The following is a 13,798-nucleotide window of genomic DNA, read 5'->3' on the forward strand; positions in this document are numbered from 1 at the left end:
TTTAAATGCCACGTGGATCATGTCCTTGTGTTCTCAGATGGTCCAGGGAACAATGATCTCCAGGTAAGGGCACATGCACTTCCAGTGGAGGTGCAGATGGCGGAACTTAAGCGTTTGTTCAGGGAAGGAAGACTCCCCTCCCCCAACACTGTTGGATGTTTCCTTCCAAAAGTTTCAATGAAAGAAACTCCTATGAACTCATTTTTCCACTATTTCCATGGCAAAACAACATATTTTTGAATCTTAATTTGGCCTTCCTCTCTCTACAACTATTTTAGTATTTCCAGGATTTGACCCTTCCCCCACATCTTCTCTTTGGAAAGAGAGAGAACATGAGCTCATGAAACATTTAACTTCTCCATGGGGACATTTTCTCTCCAAGTCTTGTAATAACCCTAAGGGCAGCAGCAAGGAGTCCCTTCACAGGAAACTCCATGTACTCTCCCCTTAAAATGGTTTCAGGGAGTCTGGTGTCCTCAGCATTGGTGTTTAGAAGCTGCGCATGACTACAGGGATGACTCGTGGGGTGCCCAGGGATACACACTAATCCATCCGTCCAATTAAAACAGGGTCACCCTGGGCCACTTCATCAATTTGATTCTCTGTGAGTAATGACCTAGCCTTGGAATGCACGTGACCCCAGATCAGCATCTCTGGCCTCATAGGTGATGGCTCTCAGCACGAATCTCGGAACTTTGCAATCAGGCAAGTGCCCTGCTCTTACATAGACACTTGGAATCAGAACACCTGGATGTTACAGGAATGCTACTGTTCTGCTAAAGTAACATAGCAATAAAATGATTTTTAACAACGTTCTGTTATACCCATAGATCGTTGTCTCACTCAGCCATCTTCAGAGAAAACTCCTCCTGCAGCAGATGGAAACTAACACAGAGACTCACAACTGGATGATGTGCAGAGAGCGAGAGACTTTGGGGCACCCAGTCCTAAATGGGATGTCTTCATCAAACCCCTCCCCTCAAGGAATCTGTGCAGAAGAGGAGGCAGAAAGATTGCAAGAGTGCAAGGGGATGGAGGACATCAAGGAAACAGTGTCTTGCAGACACAACAGGACTGACACATGTGAACTCAGATGTGACACTTGTATGCACTGTGGCAGCATGCGTGAGACAAGCACAGGTTCAAGTCAGGTAGGGTCCCACTGCTGAGAGGGGGACGTGGACACAATCTCCTGTCCTGAACCAAGAAGCTATCTCCAGTTGACATCCAATTGCAAAAAAATTAGTTTTCTCCAATAGAGTCTCATGGGGTATATTAACCACACTTAAATGTAGGATCCATGACCAGCAGTAGATGGCCAACACAAAACAAACTATGTACGATATTTTTGTAGATGTTTTGTCTCATATTGCCTTATTTGGGAATTTTTTGTCTTACTGATTTTTTCCTGTATATTATAATTTTTGATCTTGTGTTTTATGTATGTATGTGTGTAATTCATTATGATGATGATGATGATGATGATGATGATGATGATGATGATGATGGTGATGATTTTACCCCTTTGGCTTGTTTGTTTTCTGAAGAGAAAGAGAAAGAAAAAGAAAAGGTGTGGAGTTGTGTGGATGGAGAATGGAGAGGATCTGGGAGGAGTTGGGGGAGGGGAAACTATGAATAGAATATATTTTATGAAATTTTTTTCTCAATAAAAAGAGAAAATGGTGACCCAGAAGTTGGATAGTCCAGAGACCTAGGATAGAACCAACCTTGACTGGCAGAAAACAAAAAGGTCAATGGTGTAGCAGGCTTTCTCAGTCCGTCAGTCCCCAAATCATGATGTGGAGACTTATTATTAGTTATGAATGCTCGGCCTTATCTTAGGCTTGTCCTACTAGCTCTTATAACTTAAATTAACCTGTTTCTCTTCATCTATGTTTTGTTTTATCTTTCACTCTGTATGTCCTACTCCGTGTCTGTCTGTCTGGTGGCTGCCTGGCCCTGGGCATCTTCCTCTCTTTCTCCCGAGTCTAGATTCCTCCTCCTCCTTATTCTTTCTGCCCACCAGCCTCACGTATCCCTTTACTGCCTAACTATTGGCTGTTCAGCTTTCTATTAGATCAATTAGATGCCTTAGGCAGGCAAGGTAAAAGAGCAACACATCTTTACATAATTAAATGCCGCGTAAACAAATGCAGCATACCTTTACATAGTTAAAGTAATATTCTGCAACACAGACAAATATAACACATCTGTACACAGTTAAAAGTAATAGTCCCAACACAATGAAATGATTCCTAATGATATTCTGCTATATTCATAGATTGGTGCCTATCCAATTGTCATCAGAGAGGCTTCATCCAGCAACTGACAGAAACAGATGCAGACGCACAACCAGACATTAGGTGGAGCTTGGGAAATCCTGCAGAAAAGGGGGAGGAAGGATTGTGGAGCCAGAGGGGTCAAGGACAGCACAAAAAAACCCACAGAATCAACTAACGTGGCTCATAGGGCCTCACAGAGACTGAACTGACAACCAGGAAGCCTGCATGGGACTGACCTGGGCACTCTGCATATATGTGACAGTTGCGTAGCATGGTCCTCTTGTGGGACTCCTAACAGTGGGAGCAGAGGCTGTCTCTGACTCTGCTAACTGCTTTAGGGACCCTTCCTCCTATCTGGTTGCCTCATCCAGCCTTAATAGGAGAGGAGGTGCCTAGTCTCACTGCAACTTGTTACATCATGGCTGGTTGATATCCATGGGAGGCCTGTCCTTTTCTGAAGAGAAATGGAGGAGGAGTGGAGGGGAGAAGTGGGGGAGGGACTTGGGAGAGAGGAGAGAGGGGAAACTGCATTGGGATATATATATATGAAAAAAGTTAAAATAATAATAGGCAAATTAAAAATTAAAAATAAAGATAAAATAAAAATCTCTCAAATATAAAAGCATAAGATAACATTTTCTAAGTAATTTCCATGTGCAATGAGCTTTAGTTTACATTTATTAAATCAATACTCTTTGATTTACACCTAGAACAGAACAGCTATTTGGTCTTTGGTTCAGCACTGTGGACATTTGCTTTCTACTGTGGAGAGTGGAGATGTTTCTTCCGGTCTCATGACTTGTTACTAGAAATGTCAAGTAAAAATTTTGGACTGTTGTTGAATTATGCCTGCCATGGCTGTCATAGAGGAATAACGCAGACTGGGCGACTTAAACAGAAACTTGAGTCTTGAAGTCCACGGTCACGGTGTGGGGGTGCTTCGGTGTCTTCTCGGCTTCCAGGTGGTTCCTCTGGTGGTTGTCATATGGGTTTTCTTCCCTGTGTGCTGCTCTGTGTCCTTCCTTGTCTGGAAAGGGCAGCAGTCACACTGGATCACACCCTCCTCTCATTATCCCATTTTTTTTTTTTGATATATATTTTTTATTTTACAATACCATTCAGTTCTACATATCAGCCATGGGTTCCCCTATTCTCCCCCCTCCCACGCCCTCCCCTTACCCCCAGCCCACCCTCCATTCCCACCTCTTCCAGGACAAGTCCTCCCCCGAGGACTGTGATCGACTTGGTAGGCTCAGTCCAGGGAGGTCCCTTCCTCCCAGACTGAGCCAAGTGTCCCTGCATAAGTTCCTGGTTTCAAACAGCCAACTCATGGAATGAGCACAGGACTTGGTCCCACTGCCTAGATGCCTCCCAAACTGATCAAGCCAATCAAATGTCTCACCTATTCAGAGGGCCTGATCCAGCTGGGAGCCCCTCAGTCTTTGGTTCATAGTTCATGTGTTTCCATTCATTTGGCTATTTTTTTTTTCAATAATTGAGTAAAACTGAAATTTATTATATGCCACAGTCGTCCTAGGGACCTCCATGCTATATATATAGCCTCTATGGTTCTATGGGTTGTGGTCTGATTGTTCATTTTATATCTAGAATCCACCAATGAGTGAGTACATACCATAACTGTCTTTCTGGGTTTGGGTTACCTCACTCAGGATGATTTTTTCTAGTTCCATCCATTTGCCTGCAAATTTCATGCTTTCATTGTTTTTCTCTGCTGAGTAGTACTCCATTGTGTATATGTACCACATTTTTTTCATCCATTCTTCCGTTGATGGGCATCTAGGTTGTTTCCAGGTTCTGGCTATTACAAATAGTGCTGCTATGAACATAGCTGAGCATGTGTCTTTATGGTATGTATCAGCATTCTTTGGGTATATGCCCAAGAGTGGGATGGCTGGGTCTTGAGGTAGTTTGATTCCTAATTTTCTGAGAAACCGCCATACTGATTTCCATAGTGGTTGTACAAGTTTACATTCCCACCAACAGTGGAGGAGTGTTCCCTTTCCTCCACATCCTCTCCAACATTGGTTGTCATTGGTGTTTTTGATCTTAGCCATTCTAACAGGTGTAAGGTGGTATCTCAGAGTCGTTTTGATTTGCATTTCTCTGATGATTAAGGATGTTGAGCATTTCTTTAAATGTCTTTCAGCCATTTGTAGTTCAAGTTTTGTGAATTCTCTGTTTAGCTCTTTAGCCCATTTTTTAATTGGACTGTTCAGTGCTTTGATGTCTAGTTTCTTGAGTTCTTTATATATTGTGGAGATCAATCCTCTGTCAGATGTGGGGTTGGTGAAGATCTTTTCCCAATCTGTTGGCTGTCTTTTTGTCTTATTGACTGTGTCTTTTGCCCTGCAAAAGCTTCTCAGTTTTGAGAGGTCCCATTTATTAATGGTTGTGCTCAGGGTCTGTGCTGTCGGTGTTTTATTTAGGAAATGGTCTCCAGTGCCAATGCGTTCAAGAGTGCTTCCTATCTTCTTTTCTATTAAGTTTAGTGTAACTGGATTTATGTTTAGGTCTTTGATCCACTTGGACTTGAGTTTTGTGCATGGTGACAGATATGGATCTATTTGTAATCTTTTACATATTGACATCCAGTTATGCCAGCACCATTTGTTGAAGATACTTTCTTTGTTCCATTGTATAGTTTTGGCTCCTTTGTCAAAAACCAGGTGTTCATATGTGCATGGATTAATGTCAGGGTCTTCAATTCGATTCCATTGGTCCGTATGTCGGTTTTTATACCAGTACCAAGCTGTTTTTATTACTATAGCTCTATAGTAGAGTTTGAGGTCCGGGATGGTGATGCCTCCAAGGGTTGCTTTATCGTATAGGATTCTTTTAGCTATCCTGGGTCTTTTGTTTTTCCATATAAAGTTGAGTATTTTTCTTTCCAAGTCTGTGAAGAATTGTGTTGGGATTTTGATGGGATTTTGAATACATCAAAACAATCATCCATCACGACCAAGTAGGATTCATCCCAGGGATGCAAGGATGGTTCAACATACGGAAATCAGTCAATGTAATACACCATATAAACAAACTGAAAGAAAAAAACCACATGATCATCTCCCTAGATGCTGAAAAAGCCTTTGACAAAATCCAACACCCCTTCATGATAAAGGTCTTAGAAAGAATAGGAATACAAGGAACATTTCTAAACATAATAAAAGCAATTTATAGCAAGCCAACAGCAAACATCAAATTAAATGGAGAGAAACTCAAAGCGATACCACTAAATTCAGGAACAAGACAAGGCTGTCCACTCTCCCCATATTTATTCAATATAGTACTAGAAGTTCTAGCTAGAGCAATAAGACAACAAAAGGAGATCAAAGGGATACAAATTGGCAAGGAAGAAGTCAAACTTTCACTATTTGCAGATGATATGATAGTATACATAAGTGACCCCAAAAACTCTACCAGGGAACTTCTACAGCTGATAAACTCCTTCAGTAAAGTGGCAGGATACAAGATCAACTCAAAAAAATCAGTAGCCCTCCTATACACAAATGATAAAAGGGCTGAGAAAGAAGTCAGAGAAACATCACCCTTTACAATAGCCACAAATAATATAAAATACCTTGGGATAACACTAACTAAACAAGTGAAAGACCTTTTTGATAAGAACTTTAAATCTCTAAAGAAAGAAATTGAAGAAGATATCAGAAAATGGAAGGATCTCCCATGCTCATGGATAGGTAGGATTAACATAGTAAAAATGGCAATCTTACCAAAAGCAATCTACAGATTCAATGCAATCCTCATTATCCCATTTTAACTTAGTTATCTGTTCTTCTTCCAAATGCGGATTCTGGGGGCTAGTCGGGTGAGGACTTCCACATGGGAAGTCCAGAGGGACAGTTCATTCAGTCATGACATCAGATCTGGAAAAGCACTCCCTGGATGTTTGATGCCCACAAGCTGAACCTTTTCCCTGTGCAGTGGTCGACCTGAGATACTTTATATCATAATTACCCTGTTAGGTGTTGCTGTCCTTTTTATATTGGCTTCTTGCTATAGTTTTGCTGATGCCAAATCAGTAAAGAGAAAAACTGTGAACATTTCCTTTTTCTTTTTCTTTTTCTTTTCTTTTCTTTTTTCTTTTTTTTGTTTTTTGAGGCAGGGTTTCTCTGTGTAGTTTTGTGCCTTTCCTGGATCTCGCTCTGTAGACCAGGCTGGCCTCGAATGCACAAAGATCCACCTGTACTCGGTGGTGGTGCACGCCTTTAATCCCAGCACTCAGGAGGCAGAGGCAGGCTTGTCTGAAATTCTAAACAATGAGGAAGAATCATTAAAAAATGTTCACAGTTTTTCTTTTTCTTTTTTTGTTTTTTTCGAGACAAGGTTTCTCTGTGTGTGTCTTAGCTGCTGCCATGGAAAGATTTGTCCCTGACTCTCAGAGCATTGCTACCTTTCGTATGATCTGAAAAGGACAATAACAATTCCAATTTATCTCAGTCTCATACGTATGGCTTTCATTTTATATTCAATTAATTTTTATTTTAACTTCTTTGCAGATATCTAGTAAAGATATTTGAATGGCAAAGAAACCATGTTTTGTTTAAAGCTAAACCAGATATTTGTAATATTTTTAATGTTTTAAAAGTATTGCTGAACTTCTTGTGAAACCTTGCTGTTAAATTTTATTGTGCAATTTTCATAAAGAAAACCAAAAAGATGCCCAGTATTCAACTAAAGTGCTGTATTATTGAGTATATGATTGACAGGAGAGAGCCTGAGTTTTGACATGGAGGAGAACCCAATGCAGCCCAGCATTTTGGATGTCTGATGTTAGAAGTATTTTTGCAGGCCGGGTCTGCCTCCACACCTTTGCACCTTGTTTTTATTAGTTACTGTGGAGTTGGCACCTCAAGCGCCACACAGAGTGCTCATGGCTTGAACTGACTGTCCTCGCGGCTTCACCGTGGCCAGTGTCTTGATGGAGATGGTGAAGACATTTTTAGAAGCTGATTCTCCACTGGGGCAGCAAACATAAAATGAGTGTAAACCATGTAAACACATTCTGCTCAAACTGAATGTTTTCCCATTTCACTGTTCACACTCACTGTACCACAAAAGTGCCCATGGCCACTCCAGCATCAGAGGAGATAAAGTCTGACTGCAAACAGACGACAGTCTTAGCTGATTTGGGTTAATACATTTCCGCATGCTGCTTGGGATCACCGGGGGTTTTGAAAGGGGTTGGGGAAGAGAGGGACTGTGTGCCATATGCTTCATTATGTTTATGAAAACCTAACTCTGGTCAAATATTCACAAACTCCGTCCTCACAGGACAAGGGACCACTTACAAAGTCTACCTAAATCATGTCCCTTCATGCATGTCTCCAAATCTGTTTCAGTTTATGATGAGACTTTCAATAATATAATAAGATCAAGTGAAATGAAAACTATAAGGGCAGAATAATAACATACACATGTCACACACAGTTATCAGCTGCTCTTCTCTAAGAGGGAACACCATTTTTAAATGGCATCCCTATTGACTAGGCGTTAACCTATCTTTCCAATGAAGTGCTGGTAATAACAGCAGATAAAAAGAGCATTTGCTTGTTCTGGTCCCACCACCTGCAGGTGCCCGAAGGGGTCTTTTGTCTGGTCCCACCACCTGCAGGTGCCGGAAGGGGTCTTCTTCTGTCGTGGACCTCCTTCAGCATGTTTGTGTGTGGGGGCTGCTCCACAGAGGCGCAGAGGCTGGGTGGCTCATAAATAGAACTGTATTCCCTCAGCTGAGGAGGCTGGAAGCCCAAAATTGGGAATGTAGATTGATTATTTTGGACCCAAAAGAGGATGGGAGAGCCCTCTGGAGTCCTCGTTATGAAGACACCAATCTCATTCTTGATTTACTGCCATGACTTAACAGTTTCCAAACCCCAATATGTGAATTTTAAATGGACATACACTTTCAGTCCATGGAGAGATAGAGAGATAGTGATTATATACGTGTGTATATATATGTATATGTATATATGTGTGTGTGAGAGAAACAGATGGGGGAATGGAAAGGAGGAGGAAGAGAGAGAGAGAGAGAGAGAGAGAGAGAGAGAGAGAGAGAGAGAGAGAGAGAGAGAAAGAACATGGAAGATGGAGAAAATTCCTGCCAAGAACTAGGAATGCATTTGTCTTCTCATCCATATACCTTTGACCAGAAGTCAGATCCATAGTTCTACCCCAGATGTGCAAACAGCCGGAAAGTGTGTGTCCTAGATGAGAAGGAACTGGTGAAGCACAGCGTTCCTTAATGAGGAAACGAAGGTCCAGTGAGTCAGAGCTGGACACTTACACACTGCCTTAAACAAAGTGCAGTGAGCTGTGAGGCTGCAATGAGTGAGGGGCTTGGGTGCAGGGACAGTTAGATGAGCAGGGGGTCCCTCCCCTTAGGCAACCAAGGTGGCAGAAAGGCAGATTTGGGGGTAGTATAATTTTATTTCCTTCAAAACATATTAGTAATGACTAACAACTTGAATGAAAGGATGAATGAGTAAATTAATAAGTTAATATAATTTTGAAAAATTGTTATCCAACTACTACTGTATCGTTGCCAACAAATGAAATATAAAAGACTGATCATCTAAAGAGCCCAGGGTACGTCAACAAATGTTCCTGTTGGAGAGAACGGCCCCAGAGTGTGTATTTTAACGGTGGTTTCACTTGTTATGTCTGCATTTCAGAATGGTTTTGTGTGGGGATGTCTTATGTGTGTTCCACGCCACTGGTTTATATGTTTTCAGATGGTGTCTGTAAACGGCTTCCTATGAAAACAGTGTTCCCAAAGACAGTAATTAACATTTTTGCATTGTCCTTCAGAACCAGACACACTATTTTGACTCAAAGTTAGAGGTTTATGTTCATAGGTAAACACAGACCACGGACTCTAGCCCCGGTTACTTCCTGTGGCTGGACGTCTGTCCGTGCACTGTTGAGCCATCAGCAGTGAAGGACTCGTTCAGCTGCTGCCAATGGCAGTCCAGTCTCCGAGGAGTTTCTGTTTGTGTGTCCTCATCAAACTGTTTTCAGTCTCTCAATTAAGATTTTTCCACTTTCAGTCAACTTGTGTTGAGACGATTTCAGCAAACAGAATGTGTGTATAAGAACAGCTGGACCCTCTGCATCCCCCTCATCCTCCACCTCATCCCGATGCTTTCTCTCCTTGTCTGCTGCATTATTTATCTATTTCCCAGCCTCACAAGAATCAGTTAAAGAAATGGTGTTCTAGCATACCTACATATGCCCAGTGTGTAGCTAAATATAACGCTACTCTTGGTTAAAAACAACCTACAATTGTACAAATAAATGTGTCTGATGGTACAGCAAGCCACCAATTTTCCTACTGTGTCTTTCCCTCTTTTGATTCACTATTCTAACAGGAAAACATGTTGCACAGAGCTGTCTTATATCCTAAGACTCCTTCCATATGAACAATCCCTACCCTTTATCTGCCTTTTGGGAGCTTGATCATTTTTTGAGAGTAGAAACCAAAACTCAAGAGACTGATCTCAAGCTCTGGACTGTCCAGGTATTCTCACAATCAGACACAAGGCCCATACAGCCAATGCAGATACCACCAGAATGACGCTCAGCTGTGTCCCACACATCTTATGGGAAGGCAGAGGGCACTCATCAACTGTTGGGGGCTGAACATGGGGTATTGCCCCAGAGACTCCCATGCCAAAAGCTTGGTGGTGTTGGGAAGAAGTGATTCAGTCATGAGCTCACCCACTCCACAAATGGATGAATTCATTGATGAGTTTTGTACTGAATGGGCTTGGAGGAAGCATGGCCTAGTTGGATGAGGAAGGTCACTGTTGGGTGTGACTTTGAAGGGTATATCATGTCCTGGGCCCCTTTCTCTCTGCTGCCCATTGCTCCTGGATACCATGAGTGACTGGCTTTGCTCCCCAGTGTGCTCCTTGCTGTGGTATTTAGCTTTGTGTCAGGCCCAGTGATGCTAGTCGACCTTGGATTGCAAATGCTGAAACCAGGGCCCGAGGCGGAACAAATCCTCCTGTCTGTAAGTCTGTCTCAGGCGTTATGTCATGGGGTGGGTGAAAAGCTAACCCACTCACCTCCTGCTTAACTTGTCAGACTCAGTCACTTGCTCTCTGCTGGGTTTCACCACAATAAAGCCACCGTTTTCTCTTTGTATCTGTCAGTATTTGGGGTGTATATGGAAAAGAAGTGTTGTGGCTGATACTTTGTACCTCACCCTGTAGCTAGAGTTTTTCTCTCTGGGTCCCGCAAAGCCCTGACAGTCCCGTAGCCCACTTATAAAATAAGCATACAGACATTTACATTATTTAAACTGCTCGGCCATTAGCTCAGGCCTACCAATGTCTAGCTCTTACACTTAACTCAGTCCATTTCTGTTAATCTATAATGTTGCCACGTGTTCTGTGGCTTTACCTGCTGCCTTTACATGATGCTCCCTGGATGGCAGGCTGGCGTCTCCTCCTCTCCGCCTTCCTGTTCTCTCAATTCTCTTCTCTACTAGTCCCACCCACACTTCCTGCCTGGCTACTGGCCAATCAGTGTTTTATGTATCAATCAATCATGCACAGCATTACCCAGTCTGGGCTTACTGGCTTGGGCATTGGTGGCCGGCTTCTGTCTTCATTGGCCTCCTTTATAACAGCATCCACAAAGGTGGTTTTCTTTTTCCTAGTTAATCATCAGTATGAAAACTTGTCCCTCTTCTCCATTTGTTTATCTCTTTCCTCATCTTTTTAGATTATTCTTTCATTATGTTTTGCGATTGGTTACTACCTTGTTGTGAGTCTAGCCAATGGGAGACCTCCATGCTGATTCCTGTGGCTCCTTCACCTGTTCCCATAATTTTGCTTGCATTCTTTCTGACATAGAAAGTCATTGTAGGCTCACTTGGAGTTTCATTTTTTTATATACCTGGGATCAGCTTACTCTAGGGACATCTGCTTCTTACTGGAACACTGGGATCCAGGTGTTTGGTGTACATATCCCTCAGGGGATGCCATCACATATAGGCTTTCTTAGTTGCCAGAGCGTACATTAATATGCACATATGAGCACACACTCAACTATTTCTATTTGTGTATATAATATATATGCACATACTCTCACATTTGCCTCTAATTTCAGTCCAATATCTCAATATTCTTCTCAGCTTTTTCTTACCAACAACTTGAATCCTTTTCTGGCAGCAAGATCCTATTTCACCCAATATATGATTTCTCATTTGTTTCATGTGAGCAAGTTCCTTGATACACCAATCACTTCCTTGTCCCAAAGGCTACCAACTCCATGAGCTGTGTCCTTGGCAAATGTATGGTTTGGATCTTCAATAAATTTTTCATTTATTATTTTATTGTTATTATTGTGTGTGTTTGTGTGGGTATATGGTGGGGGTTCAGAAGACGAGTCTGGGGGGTTCTATTCTCTCCCCCCACTTTTTTGTGGGTTCTGGGGATTGAACTCAGATTACAAGGTTACAGGACAAGCACCCTTACCCACTGAACCATCACTGGTCCAGTTGTCTTAATCTTAAATCCCCTCAAGAGAGACCCCGAGGTTCGCAAAGGTCAAATGACTCACTGCCATGTGCTCAGATGAGACGGGTCCTTACCATACTAACCATCAGCACAGTCAATTTCTATCTGGAACTTAACTGTGTACTGAGATCCCCACCAAGTACTTCATATGAACAATTCTTTAAGTCATCAGGTTGCAAGGACGAAAGACAAAAACAGCTAAAGTTTTGTGTCATTTCCATGACAACAGACTTCCTTTCCTTCCCCATCCGTGACTCTCGGGCACTGGAGAGTCTATTTGATTTCAGCGGTTCTAATTGAAAAATGACTCCCCCTAAGAGTGTGGCTCTGCATTATGTATCTCACGGCTGTGGCAACCTGACAGAAGAAGCTGACAGGGAGGAAGGGTTTATCTGGGCTCACAGCATCATCGGGATCCAGCCGGGAAGCCCGCGATAGGAGAGGTCCTTACAAGTGCGAGCAGGTAGCAGAGTGCCTCTCTCTTCTGACAGTGACTCCGAGGCAGAGAAAACCAGATGAACTGAAGGTGGGAACAGCTTCCAGGGCCCATTCCGCTGATCTACGTCTGTCAGCTAGTTCCACATCTCAATGATCTCACAGCCTCCTGAGACAGTGACACCAGCTAGGGACCAAGGGACCAAACATCTCAGCTTATGGGGGAAAGAGGACTTCTCCTATTCAAACCAAAACAAAATCCCGTATCCACTGCCCGAGAAGCCTTATTAGGCAGTCTTTGGCAGGGCCGAAGATGTAGCTCAGCTGGGAGAGTGCTTGCCCTGCAAGCATGGATGCCTGACTTCGGAAGCTCAGCACTCCCATAAAGATCCCGGCTAGGCAGGGCAAGTTTTTCTCTCCAGGGCCAGGGAAGTGTTTGTAGGAGAAGCCTTGGGGCTTGCGAGCCAGGCGAGTTCAGTCAGAAGCGCTTGTCTCAAAAACAAGGTGGAGAGTGATAGATGAACTCTCCTGATGTGTACTTCTAGATGCCACAGCACCTACACGCATGTGCACTTGTGCACACGTGTGCACACACAGACATGCATGCACTTACAAAGACTCGTGGATACACACAGTGTAAAATCTTGGGGGGATGCGCTGCCTTTGAGCTCCCATTGTGCCTGCTCTGTGGCGCTGAGGGTTGAGGGTTAGCTTCACAGTGGCACATAACTAGGTCAAGCTTAACTAGGGCGGCCTGGCTATCGTGGGCGGTCCTTTTAAAAGAGCCTGACATTGTGGGGTGAGAGGCAGGCAGTTTTCAGCCCAGACACCAAAGCCTTGAAGTGGCCGAGGCCTGGGGACCACGGACTCAGTTGTGCGGCGAGTGCCCCATGTACATGCTTTGTTATCCTTGCTCAAGGTGCCGGCCATCCTTTGCTGTGTGGTCCCTGAGGTGCACGGGCTTGAAGTGGACCGGCAGAGAGGGAGGACTCGGGGTTAGGTCTGTAGCGGCTGCCGTTGACAGGGACTGATTGCAGCTGGAGGTGCGAGAACATAACTTCAGGAGTACAAGTGCAGTGGCGTCCTGTTTACTAAAACCTTGAAGGCAGCCAGTTAGTCCTGCAGTTAATATAGGGAAGGACTTCTCTAGGGATGTAGCACAGTAGCATGCTTGCCATATCTGGTGTGCTGGTTGGTTTTATTTCGACTAGACACAAGCTAGACTCACCGGAGAGGAAGGAGCCTCAATTAAGAAAATGCCTCCAAAAGATCGCTCTGTAGGCAAGCCTGTAAGGCATTTTTCTAATTAGTGATAGATACAGGAGGATCCAGCCCATTGTGAGTGGGACTATTCCAGGCAGGTGAACTTGGGTTCTTTAAGAAAGCAGGCTGAGCAAGCCATGTGGAACAAGCCAGTAAGCAGCACCCCTCCATGGCCTCTGCATCAGCTCCTGCCCTCCAGGATCCTGCCCTGACTTCCTTCAGTGATGAACAATGATGTGGAAGTATAAGCAAAATAAG

The 13,798-nt window shown here is 43.4% G+C and overlaps 1 non-coding gene across 1 annotated transcript; it reads left to right on the forward strand.

Moving 5' to 3' along the window:
- The first annotated feature begins 12,931 nt into the window (after positions 1–12,931).
- Positions 12,932–13,072, forward strand: LOC121821044 (small nucleolar RNA SNORA76). The gene has a single exon (XR_006061746.2). It is a non-coding gene; the product is annotated as a small nucleolar RNA SNORA76 (small nucleolar RNA).
- The last annotated feature ends 726 nt before the right edge of the window (positions 13,073–13,798 follow it).

This window comes from Peromyscus maniculatus, chromosome 10 (assembly GCF_049852395.1).
Source record: "Peromyscus maniculatus bairdii isolate BWxNUB_F1_BW_parent chromosome 10, HU_Pman_BW_mat_3.1, whole genome shotgun sequence".
Classification (NCBI taxonomy): domain Eukaryota; kingdom Metazoa; phylum Chordata; class Mammalia; order Rodentia; family Cricetidae; genus Peromyscus; species Peromyscus maniculatus.